General features: G+C 47.2%; 1 protein-coding gene across 1 annotated transcript in view; it reads right to left on the bottom strand.

Moving 5' to 3' along the window:
• The window catches only part of LOC119455427 (irregular chiasm C-roughest protein), a 355,429-nt gene that overhangs the window by 233,582 nt on the left and 102,039 nt on the right, over nt 1–19,808 (bottom strand). The window contains exon 3 of the mRNA XM_049668760.1: nt 7,781–7,822. The gene's annotated coding sequence lies outside the window, so the exon portion shown is untranslated. The remainder of the gene's footprint in view (nt 1–7,780; nt 7,823–19,808) is intronic.

A 19,808-nucleotide genomic window follows, 5' to 3' on the forward strand; every position in this document is an offset into this window, starting at 1 on the left:
ATGTTCAGAACATAAATTCTATAAATAAAGCCAATTTGACGACGCACACATGACAACAAAAAAGAAAGTAGGTAATCTTTCAGTAATAGCAAAATCACGCAGCCTTCCCGTTGTTCGCGTCACCTTACAGTTCCTTTTTCGTGAGTTTCTCAGCCTCAAGAAATTTAAAGTGCGTAGCGGCTTACCGTATACATTTTTTTCTTTTTCTTTATTTTTTTCCTCTACCCATTTCAGCTAATGCGAGTAGCAAAAGCGCGCCGTGCGCAATCGACCAGTAATCATACATACCAAGACGGGGACGTAGCGTAACGGAGGTAAGCCCGGATGAAGAAAATGAAACACAACAAAAAGGGCGCCTGCTACGTTTATTTTCCACTAGCCGAGAAAGGAGCGAGTCCGAGAATACTGCCTCTATCGATATTTCCGAAGAGAAACAGAAGTACTCGGACGCCTTTCTCGCGTTTATTTATTTATTCTTGGTCTTTCTTTCTTTTCTTTTTTTCTCTGTAATTCTTTTCTTGCTGAGCGTGTTTTTTTTTATTCGCCGCAAAATACATTGAAAATGGAGGGTTAACATCTAAGATGACATTTCAAAAAGAAAATCTAAAATCGTGTGCAGCTGTTTTGCAAGCGCGTTTCGGCTTAACCGTAGTTTTTAACCTTACTTTTAGCAGAGGCCCAGAGGGGGCAAGACGACGCAACATGATTGTGAAATTGTGACTGGCATTGCACGAAGAATGCAGGTGGATATGGTTATGGCGACATGGGACACTCTCAATGTCATCTCAGTCACTGAAATCGGCATGACATTTCCACTCCCCCCCCCCCCCCCCCCCCGCCCTCTATATGAAAAAAGCTTGTGCAATATATTTCCACTACCTTGCCTGTTTCGCTTGAAACGACATATAAGTGCGGTAGCGTGGTGCTACGTCATTACACGGCATAAACGTCATGCGGCAGCCTCACCACTCCACCCCACGACACAATAGCCATGTTAGTGTAGTTTTTGTTTTATAACTACGGGCGGGTACATTCACATCAACAGCATGGCTTGAGTAAATGTTGCTATGACTATAGAATTACAAGATAAGATAAACTTATTGCACGTGTTTTACATAAATGCTTTAAAGCTGCGCATTCCGTGACCACTATTCAATTCGGTAAATATATCGTGTCGACAAAAATGCAGGATCATCAACTGGGCGGGCACACAGCGTCTGCCGTCGTCCGCTACGACCGCAATATAAACTATGCCTCACTAAGCTCGGTCGTGGCCGAGTGATCACCATGTACCGCTCGGGACTACTTAACGTGTGGTTGGTGGGAGATCAAATTTTATTGCGTGTGCTGTTTCTTTTTATTATTCTTTCCTAATCGTTGCGTTAGTTCTTTGAAAGGAAGAAAAATTAGGTATTCGACGCAAATTTGGTTCATGCGCCACACAGTAACTACGATGCAGACAGTTGATCAAGAAGCGGTATGATGCGGACTCCTCCAATAATAGATATTTACCCTAGAGTCCATATCTATAGCTCCCGTTTGTTAATTAGCTCGGTGCTGAGGCGCCACCACGAGCATTTTATAGTAACCAGCAACCTTAAGTTTTACAAACGAACGTCTGCGAAACGGGCAGATGGTAGCCAGAGAAGCGCTTACGCTCTTGAAGAAGCTGATCTCTTCGTTTAACGCACGTACTCCATATTTCTTTCTGCACTTCATGACATTCTTGTTGTCGGCGATTGCACTCGTGAGTGTATTTATTGCATGACAGTTCACGACTCTTTGCAATATGATGAATGCAGAAAAGATGTTAAAGTTAAATATGACGCAGACGCAGCTGGGCTTCTTTTACACAGATAGTAAAAAGCGAGACATAAAAATTCCAAGAATTGGTTTTTCTAGACAATTTCTGTCCCGGAAAGCTATAGAAATATACACCAACACAGCTGAGCAATGGCAATCGCGAAGATAATTAGGCGCGCCTAATTATGATAGCTAGAACAGCATAGCTATCAAGATAGATAGTTTTAACTGTGCGGTAGACACGCAGGCATTGGAAATAGCACGGCTCCGGTGACTCCGTTTCAGCTTTCGGAAATAAAAGAGGGTTACTAAAGTGTACACTAATGCAAGCAGTCACTGAGGCTCAAAGAATCTATACTTAAATTAAGTTAATAAAGAAGCCACCACTCCTGAAGATAGTGTCCCGTCTATCGCTTCAGTTTTCGCTCTACAGACACTAAAAGGAAGCAACTAATAACGAGCGGCAGCCTTGGAAAGGAATGTGCGGGAAGTGGTTCTTCGAGTGGCGTTTTTAACTACACTGCGAAAGACGCAGCCACGTACATTCACTTGGTACGGACTATACGTCGTCGAACGTTCCTACTTGCGAGATTTAGAGGCTAAGGATAATTGAAATGTAGCCGGCTTGTCTCCGAAAAAGGAATGCTGGAACATTTTTACCGCCTCGCTCGCTCTGCGCTAGACTGCGAACAAATAGAAGAGCGAGTGATCGCGCATGCGCAAAGCTAGAGAGCTATTCCCTCGTTAAAGTCTGCCCCGCGATGGCGACAAAAAATGAGAATGAGACGAAAGCGCCTCTTAAGGAAAAACGACGAAGTCTAAAAAAAAAAAAAAAACAGATTCTCATTTGTTCTCGCTCAATACTCAATTTATACGGGAATCTTCCCTCTTCCTTTCCGTTCTAATTAGAGAAACCCGGCTTGAGCGAGAAAACAATCTTGTTTCAGGGTGAATTACAAGTAGTCCAACCATTGCTTCTTCTTTTTTTTATCATCCTCACTCTCAAAGAGAAAGGAAGCTGCCGGTCCTAATTACGAGATTAATCTCAGCCCACATATTACGCTCTCAGTAGGAACCACGATCAAGGGGACACAAGGTACTGGAGTCTTGGGGAAGTGAGCTCTGAATAGGGGCGCACTGGAAACAGAAGCCGAAGTCCCGGCAGCCTTAATGCTTTGCGAAGCGTGCTTAAATGTGCTCGCGCAATTGATCAGCGTGAAGCAAGCGCCTTCCTTTATTTTTATTTGTTTTTTAACTATTTTGATGCCCTGCTATTAGAAGCCCGGACAACTATATTACGGAGGCGAATGTGCAGCCCGGGCATGCCGCACAATGTATATGTAGATGCGCCAATATGATGCGCGGTTCTGCAATGAATGTCTCGGATTGTTCAAAATAGGAGATGCCGGGAAAAGGACAACGTTTGTTGACGAAGGTTCATAGAAACTGCAGACATGACAATTTGCATGACTATCTCCAGTATCATAACTAATTAACGAATGAGCACTAAGCAACGTTTAAGTAATGACGTTGTTAGTTCACAATTGAAGTCGGTCACTGTTTCCAAAGCATAGCCTTTTCTAAGAAATTTCGTGCCTAGCCTTAGTTTCAAGAATTATACGGACCCAAAATGAGCCGTGAAATTGACGGTTGATGTTCCATAGTGCATTTTCCTATCTTTTTAAGTCTCCTGTGCCTTCTTCCCCCCGTGCAGGGTAGCAAATAAGACCTTTTTTGGTTAGCCTCCCTGCCTTTCCTATCTATCTATCTATCTATCTATCTATCTATCTATCTATCTATCTATCTATCTATCTATCTATCTATCTATCTATCTATCTATCTATCTATCTATCTATCCGTCCGTCCGTCCGTCCGTCCGTCCGTCCTGAGTCCAAATCCCAGTGGCGGCGCTGGATAAAGTTTTCTTCAGTCTTGATGGTGCAGCTGATGACGTCAATCGCGAAGGTGTAGCTGATGACGACGACGAGGTGGTTTGACGACTGCTTGGCGACGACGACGACGGCCGTCGTCTTAACGATAAGGACGGACCACGCACATCAAACTCAGTTTCGAGCTTCTAACTGCTGTCGCAGTAAAAGCGAGACTATATATACACTGTCCTTAAGAATGTTTCCTTCAGGAATGCTTCAAAAATAAGGAACACACCCGCCTCCTTCAAATGGAAGAGTGCGCGCGTAACGAGTCTATCGAAGCGCGATACGGCAAACCCGCCCTCAACAAACAGTCGCAGCACGAAAGGACATGAAGCTCGGAGACGCGCGTCGTACAGGGAAGAGCGAAGCCGTCAAAATGCGACGCACTATAAGCGCGCTTCGGCGCAATGCGGGCGCGTTCAGCGGGAAAATGCGTAAAGCGCTTCACGGCGAAGCCGCGTTTGGTTCGTTGCTCGCGCAAATGCAGCGCGCGCGGCAGCCTCATAGCACGCGCCCCGGTGCGCAGCTTGGCAACCGGAAATGCACTCTTCTTTTGTTTTCATTTGTTTGTTTGCTTTCCTCCTGCCGCGTACGTCGCTTCAAGTCGCACGCTGACGTTTCTACCCGCTAAGAAGGATTTGCTGCCATTCGCGGGCGCTCTGCAGCCTGTTTACTCGGCGCACGCCACATTTTACGCGGGAAGCCCTTTAGGTGACTTCCGCAAATCGTTACGACAAACGGTCCCGAAAATGGAGCGCCGTATTATGCTTCTAGAGAAAGAAAAATAAGTAGAAGGAATAAAGGAGAGAAGAACGAAAAATGGAAAGAAAGAAAGAGAGGCAGTTGCGGAGTTTCTGTCGAGAAAGGGGGACATGTAAATTATATATAGAGTTTACAGCGAACAAGCGAACGGGAGCTGTCGAGAGTGAAGTCTCCGACAGTTTCATCCATCGGAATAGAACGCTCGTTGTTCCGAATGTATGTGGGCAACGGACAATACGATCTCTCGCACGTTACGTTTCGGAAAGTTGACATTTCGTGCCGGAATGTCAAGGCTCATGCCGTAACTGGGGTGTGCACCCTATGGTGGTTCCTTGCTATGACGTCTGGGCGATCCAACGTATGAAGTATCGCGAGTACCACGGTCACTTTCGAGGAGTGTTACTTGAACATTTAAAGGTACTGTTCGGCGATTTCGAACCCTTTGTAACAAGCAACAGTTGTGAAGAAACAACTGTTTTAATTTTGCTGTACTCAGACCTGCACCATAAACCGACACAAATTGACATAAAGTAAGAATCAGAAGGGGGGGGGGGGGGGGGGGGGGGGGGGTTAGGCGTGTCTTGCGTGCCTGTCAGTCACTCAATGTTTCACGTGTTTCCCAAGTATTACTTCTTGTTACTGGGCTAGTTGGTCCATACTTCTTGCGGAGAGAAAGACGCGCGAAGATTACACAGAAAAGAAGAAGAACCGAGATGGAAGAACAAAAGCAATTGCCGTCACATGGTTTCGCGTCTTTTTCTTTGTCTAAAGCGCATATGGAGAACCAAGGTACCTTCGACGTCATACTTTGCCAGAGAAGTCGAATACGGTGCAAGTTCTGTGTTCAATATAACTTTTAAAAAAGTTTAGGTGCGTTCTTGACGCTCGAAAAAAAAAAAGATGTACGCTGTTTTAGAGGAAGGAATATGTGACTGAAATTACGTTTCAGAATGTCTGTGGTATCGCCACGCTACGTCCTTAATTATGGCCGGTAAGTTTGGTTCCACTCTTTTTTCTTCGTTGTCCCATATTTCCAAGTCAACTAACTAAGACGGCTTCAGTGGCTCGCGTACTTTTTTTTTTCTTTTTTTGTCGTCGGCGCCACGCGACCAGTTACTCGATAAGCCTCTCCAGGTTTCTCCACCGATAAGTAGCAGCAAACATGCCGAACGAACGAACTAACTCGCCACTTGGACGTCCCGAAGAAGCGGACTCGCGCAGGGCGGGCTTTTCGCCACTTCCCGTTTACTTCCCACTCGTCCGGTCCACGGTAGGAAGTAGGAAGCTTCCGTTCGACACAGCCCCTCGATTTCCACTCCGCGCTTCCTTTTCTGCCTTTTCCACCCATTTCTCTTTTTTTTTTCATTGCTTGGACGTGCCGTTTTTTCAGCCCCGGCACTAACTGTTCTCTGCGCAGGGTCCGTCTCCTCTCTCAGACGACGTTACTTTTCTAAGTCTCTTCATTTTTCTCAGCTTCTTGAAAAATTGTGGCGACGTAGCCAGGAAATTTGAACAAAAGAAAGAAAAAAAAAAACAACGAGGGCGATGCAACCCTATATCTTATTTTTCCTACTCGCTTCTATTGCAAACTGAATCCGAACTAAGAGACAGGCGAGAAGAACCGACCGGGAGGAAAACAAAGCGAGACCGTGAAAGGACAACAACAACAACAACAACACAGCGACAGGCCCCTGGCCACGGACCGCGGCTACTACGTCGCAGCGTCCTGCCCCGGCTCGCCTCAAGGAGCGCCAAAGGCAGCTCCAGGAAGTTCCCATTAAAAGCCTTGTCACTGCCGACGCGCGTGCCAAGAACAGGGCTCGCCTTGCCCTCAATAGCCACCGCAACAACGGCATCAACTGGCGCCAGAGAGCAGCGGCAGATGTGAGGAGGCAGCGGTTGGCAACAGTAGCGGCGAAAACTGAGCCGAGATTCTTTCGCCGTTACGGGAAAGGACGCTAGCGCGCGCAATGGCAGTAGTTTAGAGGAACAAGGGTTGCCGAGGAGATCGGCGGCCCGAAGACGGGCTTGTTACGTTTCGCTGAACCGACTGTGTCGTCCGTTACTGCCGGAGAGAATAGCGAGAGCGCGTGGAACTCGTTAGGCTGTTTCTCTCGGGCGATGCGAGTCATCGGCTCCTGGCCTTACTGCGACGCCGAATGAGGTCGCAGTAGGACCACGGAAGAGCTAGTGCCTTCACTTGTCTAAACTGAAGTGAGCGCCAACGACTTTTAAGTTCACTGCTGGACTATATAAAGTGACACTAAGGAGGAGTATCGAGTAGAGTCGCATTAATAAATTACCTGTCTGTAATTTCATAAAGGTAACTCTTACTGACAAAGCCGGCTTAATTAGGCCAAAGAGCACGCAAAAAGAAATACGGGTGGAGACACCCCATCGAAGTTTGCGCCCGACTTTGTCGTGACGTCACAAATTCAGACAGCACCTGCTAGGGTCTACCTGATCGTTAATCGATAAATTAGGTTCACATTGCATTCTAAATAAACCTAGGAGTCAAGCTATCAATTTTTTATAACTCTTGCTGCTGTAAAGTTATCCTCATACTACAATTTACATTCGAGTCTATGACATCAGACCCTTCCTTATCACAGAGTAGCGAACCAGAGAAGTCCTCTTTCTTTTCCCTGTCTATCTCTTCCGAGATTATGAGCAGTAGTCGAGCAAGAGATGTCTCCAGAGCCAGTATTTCGACAAGAGTTTAGCTACAGATATATCTCTGGTTCGACCATTGTCAATCGTTTCGAGTCTCCATCCACTTGCGAACGTCTGTATAGTTTGAATCTCTTCTGAGGGCCCTAATGCTTTCATAAATCAGCATTGGTAAACGAATGACGTAAAGTTTTCAATATATGGCACCACTCTACAGACGAAGCAGCAATGTTCAAAGACTGTGACGCAGTAGCCCCATTATGTTGTTAATTGGGTGCTTCGTGCAGATAGTGGTTTGAGAGATCCTCTTTCTGGAGGATGGCAAAGTATGACTACAGAGTAGCGTTGTCTCGATGTCTTTGTGCCTACATACGTCTGTTACATTAAAGTGAGAAGACGGAGAAAATGGCTGAAATATTATCTTGAACTACCCGGACTTGTTCGGTTTGCATCACTAGTCCGCATTTGAAATAAAATACTATGCTTGTCGTACCCACACGCTTGTATGTAAGCTAAGTTCAAGCCTCATCGCAGATTCACACATTCGCGTTCGATATTACGAAATAAGGGCCTTGGCAGAAAAAGACAAAATATTTAAGTATGGTACTCACCACAGAGATCGACCGCCACCGTCAGTCCCAAGAATAGCCAATCTGAAAAAGGAAAACAAACAATGGTTTTGACAGACACAGGACACACGATCCTAAACATTCCGTCCCCTCCAGATGCCCCACAAGCGTCTCCCTATACCATTTTACCCCGGTAGCGGACGCCATGATCTATCTATCTATCTATCTATCTATCTATCTATCTATCTATCTATCTATCTATCTATCTATCTATCTATCTATCTATCTATCTATCTATCTATCTATCTATCTATCTATCTATCTATCTATCTATCTATCTATCTATCTATCTATCTATCTATCTATCTATCTATCTATCTATCTATCTATCTACCTATCTATCTATCTACTTTATCGGCCGGCTTTCGGTCGCGCCGGCCCGTCCGTCCTCTTTAACGCAGTCAGGTCTGACAGCGCTTGGATGCTGAAGACCACCATATCTTTTCCGTTCCCCAGTATGAGTCTAATGAAGAGTGGGAGAGCAGGGGGCAAGAGAGAAGACGCAGCAGAACCACTGTACAACAAAGTTTCAAAAGTCACGCGACGGACTCCATCTTTCTGAGCCAAACCACGCTGCGCACTTCCAACGACGCGGCCAGCAAAAACGCGCTCGACGGAGCGCACCGTCTATAGATGCGCATGAAACAATGAAGGAAGTCGCGCGAGCTTCGGCCCTGGCCCGGAGACGGGGGAAACAGGGGCGGCGCTGAAACAACCGAACCGTGGTTCGTGACACGCAATCTCGGCGCAGAAAAGCACAGATTCCAAAGCGGCAAGCCGCGGGCCCATCGTCCCGAAAGACAAAGCGGAGAAAAATTCGCCCCTCCTCTTCCTCCTCCACACATCCTCCCTCACTTTTGCTTCTTGTGCTTCTTCTTGTCTCCGTCATAAATCAGGAAACGATGACGCGTGGTCGAAGAAACTCCCGCCTTGGTTCCCCGAGCTCCACTGCCCCGGGCATCCCTGAAGCCATTTTACCCGCTTTTCATTCACTAGTATTTCTATTTTTCCCCGTTTCTTTTCTTTTTTTTTTTACCAGGAAGTTGGCGAAATATTCCGCGGTGGCAGTGGTGGCGGGGACCACCGATCCTCTCTATATGGAAACAAGCTTTCCGCCAGCTGGACACACCCGAAGCGAGCAAAGATTGAGAAAGAATGACGTATCGAAACCAAACAAAAGCAAAGAAAGAATAAAATAAACCTCGGGCGCTCACGGGCCCCGGGTGAATCACATTGTTCTGCGCGCAAGGTGTTGCGAGCGACCAAAAAGGACGACGACGACGCGTTTCTCTTGGCCGCAGCCCATTATAGTTCGGTGCCGCCGGTGGCACCCTGCACTTCGTTTCTTTGTTCCCGTTTTATCCCATATACAACCCGACAAGCATGATGTAGTTTGTCGTGAAGGAACGGCATTTTCATTGAACGTACAGGCTTGCAATACTTATGCGGCTGTTAGAAATTGACGGGCGTGTGGGTTGCAGATCGAGAGTGTCGACGAATGGGCACACGCGAAGTCGGTTCCCTCAGTCGAAGGCTTGACACGTCAGCAAAATATTAGTTTTCTTTTACACGCATTGCAGGGTAATGTAAGGTATGTACAATTAACGGCAAAGAAAGGCTCCAGGAAGGGCTCAGACGTCCGGGCCAAACACTCATGCGGCCCCATCGATTATCCGCCTGATCCGTTGAGGAAGCTGACGACGCCGTAGCATCACCCGCACTGTCCCCAACGTTCAGTCGGACAAATTCAAGACCAGCGTACAACGCCTGTTATCGCTTTGCGCGTAGCGCTTCGCGCAACGGCGACGTTATACGGCGAACGAAACGAGCAACGCGTAAGCATTCAGGACCCGAGCTGAAGCCTCGGATCTTCTTCGCCGGTGGCACCCTTTTCTTTTTTTTTTTTTTTTCAGCGAGCGCTACCTAATGCTCGCAAACTTTGCTAGCCACACTTTCCCTTCGGACGGAAACCCAGAAACAAGCCTTCCTACCATCAAGCCAGAGACGGACACGCATGCCGACTGTACTGGTTGAAGGAAGAGCCTCGTACCACCGTCCGGCGAATAATTAATGACAACCGTTTTCACGACCAAAGTGCATCAACCGAGCAGGGCAGAGTTTGCTTTTCTCTTTTTCTTCTCGGTCTCCCCTTCCCTGATCTGCTTAGCGTTTTTCATGGTACCGACGCTATAGCACACACGGGAACGGATGCTGCTCGAGGTGGCGTAAGGGCCAGCGGAAAGGGCTATGTGAGGGAGGCGGGGGAGAGGAAGAAAACTGTGCGGAGGCCACAAATAGGCGCTGGAGCAATGAAAACGAGCATTACTGCGCGCGAAAATGTCCGTCATAATGACCGCTGGCCGAATGAATAAATAAGCGCTAGAACGACGTGTTGAGTAAACTACGCGCGGCCAGGCATGGGCAGAGAGCCGTCCGAGTTACACTTTCCGAGCGGCGTCTCGTTAAAGAAAGAAACAGAAAACGGGAGGAAGTCTGCAAGATAGAACCGAGATTATTTCGTTGCTAGTTTACTGCTAAGCGTCGAGCTCGACGAGTTGGGTCGTAATGTAACGACGCCCGAGTAGTTGAAAAAAAAAATGAAAGAAGTGTCCGCGAGTCGTTTGGAGCGGCGCTAACTCAATTCCTCGCGTCTTTTAATCACTCGTTTTAAAGCCCGACCAGAAACTACATAAAAGTGGCACGAAAGAAATAGGTGAGGCTGCCGTAAAATGCAAGCTCGAGCAAGTTGCCGGAATCTGTTGCTGTTCAAAATGTACGCTTAGAGTAAAATACGCACGGAAGAAGTCTGGAAGACAACGCTGGTTTTTAACTAAATGGTTTATTCTGAAAGCACAGAGGAATATGAAGCAACGAACAATCAAAAATGAAAGAAAAAAGTGCACAACACGAAATAAAATAAAAGAGTGACTTCCTCTGGTTAACTTCCCTGCCTTTCGATGCATTTTTTTCTCTCTCTGTTTGAAACTGCTGGCTGGCGGATCTATATCGCTAAGATACACCGAGGGCTAGCTGACCCACATTTATGAAGACCGCAGGTGTATGGATGGCGACTGACTCTCACAGACGCCTGCTGTGATCGTGCACGTGACTAGCTTACCTGAGGCAGCCTCGAGCCGGAGAGAACTGCAACAGACTCGAGTCCATTTTCGGTCCCAAAAGTGCTTGGACCTTGTCCACAAATGCACCTCCTACTGACAAAACGAGACGTGTATACCTGTGGTTTCTGATGTCCACTGACCTCAGTGACCCCCTGTGTAGACTTCACGTATATAGTATAGTATAGTATAGTATAGTATAGTATAGTATAGTATAGTATAGTATAGTATAGAAACTCACCGCAGTAGCTTAGTGACTATGGCATTACGCTGCTGAGTTCGAGGTCAAGGGTTCTATTCCGACCGCGGCGGCCGCATTTTGATGGGGGCGGAATGCAAAAATAAATAAATAAATAATAAATAAAATAAAATAAAAACGCTCGTGTACTTGGATTAGGTGCACGTTAAAGCATCCCATGTGGTCAAAGTTAATCCGGAGTCTCCATTACGGCGTGCCTCGTAATGAGGTCGTGGTTTTCGGACGTAACACCGCAGGATTAATGATTAAAATAGCATAATTGCAGAGTACAGTTGCACCGTGCATAGTGAACGGTAACTATGCACCTTGGTCTGGCGGTCCCTGATCAGCTGGCTCCGTGTATTCGCGATTGTGTGTATCTGCGCAAGTCCGCGTTCATCCGCTGGACACGACCTTCGCCCGCGCGCTTGCAGACTAATATTTATAATGGCCGCGCATTCCTTCGGGTGACGTCATTAAGGGCCACGGGGCCAGGCAGGCCCGAGTGAATCTCCGCCTCGCCGTTCAGCGTTGTACCGTGCGTTCCTCGCTCCCATTAAAAATCTTGTCCTCCTCCGCGCTATGAAAGAATTGGGGGACACTTCTTCCGCGTAATGCCGGCAGCGTCGCGCGCCGAGCTCGGTGCGTTTAATTATGCATCGCCCGACGTTACCTTCGTCGGAGGAAGAGGAAGCACGCCAAGCGTCACGTCACTCGGACGGACGGTGACGGCAAAATTATTAATTTTGTCGCTGGAAAAGCGCCAAGGTTTTCGTCCCTGCAGAGCGGTTTGCTTTCTCCGGCAGCGGTGTACAGGTTGGGGTTAAATAATTTAATTTTGGCTCCTCGGCGACAGACGCCGAGGCAAATGCGGAGAAAGCAAGCCGCGCGCCGTTGGCCCCGCTTCTCCAGGAATGCGCAACCTGGGGCGCATATTAATGCGCCTTTTTCCCGCTAACCCAATAACAATCCAGCCACTTTAACGCCTCGAGCGCATGGCTGGCAGATTGCGCATCTTCTTGATTTTGCCTGGCGGCTCCCTCAGGGTGAGCCTGTAGAAGATAAGAACGTCGTGGCTCCGCCTTTTTGTCTAAGCTCCCGTTGAATAGTTGAGGCATATCAATGAAGAACGGGTTAAACCAATGACGAATGTGATTAGCACTCGAAAATGTTTACTATCATGATAGCGTCGCTACACGACGGTGCCGCCAATGGCAGCGTCCTTATTAACGATTACTTGCGTAATTCACACTTGGAACGCGCGTGCCGCGTCATCACAAATTCGTAGGTGTAACGATGACAACGGTGCTCGTTTTTATTAGGTAAATAGATGACGCAAGCGTCCGGGTTGTCTGTTACAAAGCGAGTCGCGCAGCCTTTCGTTATTGCGTGTTCACCGCTTAACGCTTAACATATGTAGAAATATGTGTTCTCCTTGGCAATGCTGGTGAGGTTGGGGGAAGTTACTTGTCAGAATGAAAGGTGATATGAAGAAAAGAGCGCAGAAAAGCAATGAGGTGCGTGAAAAGTAGATTTTCACGATAATATTACAACGGGGCAGTAGCTCGGTCCAGAAGATACTTTTTGTTTTTTCTAAAAGCAGAGATGTAGGCCTATATAAGTGAACCAAACGGACGTGCGGTTCGCTACCCTATACGCAGGAGGAAGAAGGAAAAGGGTAAAAAGAAAAAAAAAGAAATAGAACGAGGGAGCATCAACTGGGAACACATCCGGTGCTTATACAAATGACAACTGTATGCTCGTGCGTGATTTTATTGGATAAGATTAGACAAGGTTATATTGTATTAGATAAAATCATAACCAACTGCGGCATTGAGGGATCGCGCACCCAAACCATCTGGCCGCCCCATTAGCATGTATTATCTGACGTGTGATGATACAGCAAAAGCATAAGCTTTGCAGAAGATCGAAATCACATTATAGGCTAACATTAGTCCTTTTTTTTACTTCGTTTTAGATTCCATCGATGTCAGGCTGCTTTTCGATCGACCCCCCGAAAAACAGCCGTGATGACTGCCAGAAATGAAGTTTGTACACCTACTAAAAGAGAAACTTATCTTGCAAAGACAAAAACATTAATCGCGGGTGATTTAAAGACAGCTGGTATGAATTCCTAATCTACGACAGCCATCCAGACTTTTAGATAAAGCTGGGAAGACACTAAACCATGCAAGTGCATAAAATATACAAGAACACAAGGAGAGATCCGCGGATAACGTTCACCAACGTGGCAAGCACCGCGTCTCGACAACATCCAAATTCAAATCTAGGAAGTATTGATCTCGATAAACGCTGTGTATGACCAGTCGCTCTGGAACGGTGCACGAGAGGATCCAGACAGAAAACCGCCGGAGCACCCAATTAAGTACACTTGTATTATCTGTGCGCTCGCGGGGGCAGAGCACCACCGTGACATACTGGGCAATATGCTCGGCTTGAAAATATGTGACCGCTGGTTTTATCCCAGGTTACATGTATAAGTCACGTCGGTCCCTGCCTGAACCAAAGCGTGACGAACGAACGAATAAAGTGTTTTTCGCGAATACACGCAAATTTGCCGCGCGACTGACCGCTCGAGGCACTTTGCCGGTATTCGCAGGCTTCTTTCACGCTCGGAAAAACGCTTTTATACGCAGCACGTATTAAGCAACAGAAAGCTGTATCGGGAGTTGTTCACGTTGCTCTACAATTTTTTTATTGACACTTTTCATCTAATTACAATATGTGAGAAGTTTATTATTTATTTAAGATTGATTTTGTAATTAGCGCAATGAAAAAAAAAGAATACTCTCGGTATCTCCAAGCGACGGCAAACAACATTACCTTGGTTCTGTCCAACTACGTGGCATTTGCATATTTTTTAACTCTTGGTGCACGATAGTTGGGACACCCTGCATAAGTGAGAATTGAAATAGTCACACGAAGCAATCGAGATTCAACAGCAGCGAAGTATGAAAATTTGCTATCCCAAGAGGGGGAAATTTCTGGCAGTTACTGTTTATGAAATGATAAAATCACGCCGCTGTTCGCTTACTTTACGTTTCGCACACGTGCCCCGAGGGGAAAGTTAACCACGTCGTAATGGTTAAACGCCACGGTGTCGAAACTCGTCGTAAAGGTTATCGACTTTGAATAACACTCCAGCTCCTTTCTGTTGCTGTTGCTTTTTTTATTTTATTGTTTCGCTATACGCGTTCACATTGAACTCTGTCCTGTCGGTGGAGAAGGCGGAGTGCTGCGCTCAAAACGCTTCCAGCAGGTGTTATACTTTCGAGCGTGCGATATCTTTCTTTTTCATTATTATTATTATTACTGCATTGGACATTTCGTCCTCTAGAAGCAAATAAGAGGGAATGGAAAATAGAGAGAGAAAAAAAAAAGTAAACATCGGCAGCATTTTCCCATTTCGCGACCGAGGTGGCACCTTTTCAGGTCGCCCATAAATACGTGTCTTTTTCCCGTGACGTTCATTTCTCCATCGCCGACAGCCGCGGCGTCTCACCTCAGCCGGCGTCGCTGAGGAAGCGTCTCAAAGAGCTGTCCGATCGTCTCCGGAGAACAAAAGAACGGCACGTCGCCGCTTTTATCTAATCTTTTTTTTTTGTCGTTCATTCACGCGTTCATGGGGTGTCACCGCTTTCCTTTTGCAATTCAAATCGTTGTCTTTGGTGGCGACGCTCCAAACTACGAAAGAGAAGAAGTACGTGAGGAGGAGACTACGGATCCTTCGATTGTCGACGACCGCTTTAGCGAGTAAAACGAAAACGAGAGGAAGATTCTTTTTGACAACTGTTCTCTTACCCCCCCCCCCCCTTTCCACATCTGTTCAAACGATTTCCTTTTCATCTAGACTTCTGCTCCGACGTCAGAGATTATGTTTTATTAGCTTCGCCGAGGGCGACGCTATCCTGTCGTTTCTCGTGCCCTGTCCCGTTAAGAACGCCGTTTTTATTGTAGAGCGATTCGCGGGTCTGATTGTTTTTCGCGAGCCGCTCGGGAGGTTCTTGCGGACCCAGCTTTTGACTCGTATGAATATTTCAAAGCAGTTGTCGAGCTGGCGAATAGTCCTCGATAAGAACGTTGGCCAAAAGCGTTTTCGATTTATCTTTCAACAAGGACTCCGTATATATAATTACGGTTTGACGCCGTCGTTAAAGAAAGTCTAAATAGATGCAGTAAGTTAGTTTGCATAAGCAGACTATATTTATCGAAAATTCCCTGAGAACAACAGAATTAGAGAACAATAAGTAATACAAGATAGTTGGTCCGCGCTGTAAGCAAACGTGGAAATTGTCGCCGGCGTCTTAGAGAAAGGTTGTGTCGGGTTCACTGGACCGGAATTGATTCCTGTTTTGCGCCGCTGCCCCAGCGCCAACGTTCGCCTATTTTTCTTTTCAGGTCAACCTATATCTATATATGTTTTTCATTATTTCATTGCTGCCTTGAACACAAATTGATCACGTCGTTGTTCTGTGCCAAACTCAAGCGCGTAAGGACAGAAAGAAAAATATAAAGAATGAAGCAGAACACGATGCACTCAAGGAAGGGTCTTCCTAGAGTACGCCTTGTTCAATCAACGTCGCGGTAGTGAACGTGTTCGAAACATTTCCGGGCAGCAGGCACTGTGGAAGCCGCAGGCTTCCGCTTCTCACACTCCGTTTACATTTACTTGAAGCTCTAATGCAAATAGTTTGACACACTCCAATGCGTTGCTGTAGTTGGCGATTTTGTATGGCTTGGAGTTTAAAGAACGACAGACCCAGCAAGAAAGAGAGAGAGAGAAAAAAAAAGCGCAAAAGATAGCAGGAAGAACAAAAAATTCGGACAAGCGTCACGTCGAAACGACGTATAGAATAGAAGAAACCGAACACCGCTGTTATCTCACTCTCACTTCTCCCTCAATATTTTACTTGTTCCTTCTTCTCCCGTCGTTACAGTCCTTGCTTATTTCAGGTGGAGAGACAGTAAGCACATTACCGAAGCCCTGAACAAACAAAACAAAAAAAACTAAAAAAGGACCAGACGCGCGAAAAACCTCGATAAGTTAGGGTGAAAATGTAGGATATAAGTAAAGAGCGGGGGGGATGAGGCTCTCACGCTGGCTGCAGGGCGGTATCGATATAGCTCGGCGGATTGCGTGTGATCGCGCGCGCGCGCGCGCGCGTACGCGCTCGGCAGAGATGAAGCTGCAGCGGTGGGCTGCGGCAGCCGTGGCATGTTCTCTCTTCATCTGGCGGCCCCGGGCACGAGCGTGATCGAGACGTGAGGGAATTCCTGACAGAGTGCAGGGAGGCTCGATTACCCCCTTCCGCTAGCGCTCTCCCCGGCAAAGCGGGCCCGGCGAGCGAGGCCAGCCAGACACCTATCGCGAAAAGAAAAAAAGAAAGCGCTTTTTCTCCGCGCCGACGCACAGGCTCGCGCGCGGCTACCGATCGTACCACCACGCAGAGTCAACCCTTGGGGCTAACCCATCCCCCGTCCTCCCTACTGCTCTTGGCCCGTGGCCCTGGCTTGTACTGCGCAACCCACCACTGGAGCCTCGAGCGAGCCCGTAGTCCAGCACGCTGGCTCGACTCCCGGGCTGCCTACGCTGTCGCGTATAGGTGGCTAGTGGAAGAGGCGAGAGGAGGAGATTTTGCGGAGAGGGTGCGTGCCGACTTGAGCGTTCTAGGGGTTGTCACGGGATTCGGGTTAGCGGAGGAATTAACGCGGTCCTCCGTAATAAACGACTCGCTTAACAGCCAGCGCGCTCGGACGCAATGTTGTAGCTGTTTAGTCGGCGGCGAACCAGCCACGCGGGACAGAGTCATGGGCTGGGCTCGGGAGAAGAAAAAAAGAGAAAAGTGCCCCGAAGGCTGGTTGCTGTCGACGCGTTTGTCTCGGATTCCTCCGCGCTTCTCTGGCTCCGCAGGCTTGCGGCGCGAGCACGAGCGCGGAATCGTGCTAGCGTATGACGCGAGCGTGCCGTGTCAAAATCAGATACGTTGGTTACGCCACCCGCGGCGTCGCGAGAGTCACGTTACCGCTGCCGCGCTATTAATAAGGTCCACTGCGGCTTTCTTTTCGTTTGGTTCACTTTCACGTCGTTTTCTATATATTTTTTAATAGCTAAAGCACACCGAAGGCACGAACCCCGTTCTGTACGAGAGACGGAGTACGGAAGCTTGGCTCTTTAGCTGGAGCTTGGTCTGCAGTCTTTCTGCCCTGTATCCCTTTCACTTTGGGTACAGTAAACGGAGGTGTTATCGGTTAACTAACCTGCTTTTCGTTTTTTTTTCTGTGTTTTATTTGCAAAAGCAAGTAATACTTAGGTGCTGGCTCTGTTTGTGGAACCTCTTGTCTGAAGCCTGTTGGGTGTCATACGTGCCTCCGAGATGTATAATCGGGCAAAGTGTTACTTGCGAAGGCAAAATTATTGCAAGTGTTTGAACTGGTTCCTGTAATCTTCTCAGAAGCCTCTTGAGTGCCATGCATCTAATCTGGCAAAAAAAAAAAGAACACAAGGCGCGGAGGGGGGAGACACAAAGGTATGCGGAGAAGTCTTGGAGGTACGAGTTGTCATTCGCCAAGCGCATGCTAGGTAGCGCCACAACACCGCGCTGCGGCAAACTTAGAGGCTTTTTATCTGCTTGCTAGCGGATCCTCGTGATCGTGCACCTGAAGCGGCGATTCAAGGGCAAGAGCGTGTACGTCAGTGGCGCCGTGTGCAACAAAGCTGTAGTTACTATAGCCAGGCTTTTGAGTCACAGTTTTATGCGAACGACCTTTAGTTTTCTTTTATGAATTTTGGCAAATGTGCTATACTCCTGAACCGAAAAGTGGGACAATCTCACTTCCTCAGAAGCACTGATCTCCATGACATTCTTTAATTTGTTGAATATTGTGGTATGTTTTGTGTATGTTGTGTACCTGTGTGGTGCACTGTGCATATCATTTCATTTTTCATCATACCCATCTGGAGTATAGCATATGCTAGGCATGCCGCCTGGTGAACCTCTCCAGGATTTATTAGAGAGCGCTAATCTCACTAATGAGCAACGGTTTAGTAAAGTGGACAGCTCGCGATCACATTTAGTTTGAAATGTTGGCCAAATCAATTAAAATGAAGCAAGAATACGCAATTCTAGGCGATAAATCAGTCGCGCCTTCGTAATATTTATAAGCGCTGCTATAAAAAAATCCGACCTGTCAATGCAGCATACGCAATTTGCGCAGACGCAAAAGAGATTACGGTTGAGCTGTACGAAGGCGTTCAGAAAGAAAGAAAGAAAGAAAGAAAGAAAGAAAGAAAGAAAGAAAGAAAGAAAGAAAGAAAGAAAGAAAGAAAGAAAGAAAGAAAGAAAGAAAGGCAACTTAAGCAGCCGTAACGGACGCTCACTGAGAACGTCTGCGGAAACGGCATCGCCGACTTATCTGCTCAGTGTCGAGGTTCGGAGAAAACCGTCAGAATTTAAAGCTAACCAGGGGCCGTGTCACAACCTCCGCGGAAGTTCGATTCTAGCTGATCCAGTTCTAGCCTCGCTATGACGACCGCTATCCACGAGCGTAAGCGGACTAGTTCGTTTTTCTCCCCAGAAAACTCAGCAAGGGCATAAACGTACGAGTCTACTCGCAAAACTTCGCGACAGGAAGACAGAACGAAGGAAAAAGGGACGCCAGTTCCCGTGTCATGCAGTCTAAGGCAGTAAGGAATGTCAGACGCTCGGGTGCCCGCTTTGAGCAACCGGGTAATCCTGAAACGTGTCGGCATATTCGAATTGCGATAAAGGCCGCTTATAAACCATGATAAAAAAAAGAAGACAAGATGAACGAAACGGGAGCAGTAAGGCGCAAACTAAGGCCCTCGCGCTGATAGCGGTTGACGCACATTCCTTATATACGAGCGAAGGAATGCGCCGTCGTCTTCTGACACCTCATCCAGACTGATATGGGCCTATAAAAAATAAAGTTCCAGGAGAGATTTCTTAGTGTTATTAGAAGGGTTTGTGTCAGGGACAGTGTAATCGACGTTGTTCTCTAAACTTGTTCTACGCTATTTACGGTTTATTTACTTATCAGTTTGCTGGTGAAGTTCTTCCAGTCAGATTGTGTGGTTATGTGCTAACTGCTAAGCATTATTGGCGAGCATTGCGAGATATAATCACCAGCTGCAGCAAGAAGGAGAACAACAGCAACAACAGTTCAATCATAGTACAATTTGGGGAAAGCACGTGAAGGCAGAAGACAAAGATGTTACTCCATGCAGACGTCACAGTGCGATGCCTTTATTGGTGTTAAGTTGTACGTAATCCCTCTTTTTCCTCTCTCTCTCCTTACGTCACCTATGTTTGTCAGATGCCTAACATGCCAGATGTTCGAGGTCTCCTTGTTGGTGCCTTAATTGGTGGCATTTGTTGTAACGAATCCATTGCATCCTTGCATTATTCATATTTCCCCATCATCCGTCGCGTCGACAGTCCGATACCGTCAATAACGGCGCCGCGGCGGTATCCGAGTCGGTGAAGGAAAGCGAAAAAGGGTCTAAAACGAAACAGATCGTAACACAACAACGACCCCTCGATATCCACTCATCACGAGCATCAGCACGCGAGCAACCTGAAGCTGCGAGGACAAACCGTTGGCTATACCGCGGCAT

The sequence above is a fragment of the Dermacentor silvarum genome, chromosome 6 (genome assembly GCF_013339745.2).
Source record: "Dermacentor silvarum isolate Dsil-2018 chromosome 6, BIME_Dsil_1.4, whole genome shotgun sequence".
In the NCBI taxonomy this organism is placed as follows: domain Eukaryota; kingdom Metazoa; phylum Arthropoda; class Arachnida; order Ixodida; family Ixodidae; genus Dermacentor; species Dermacentor silvarum.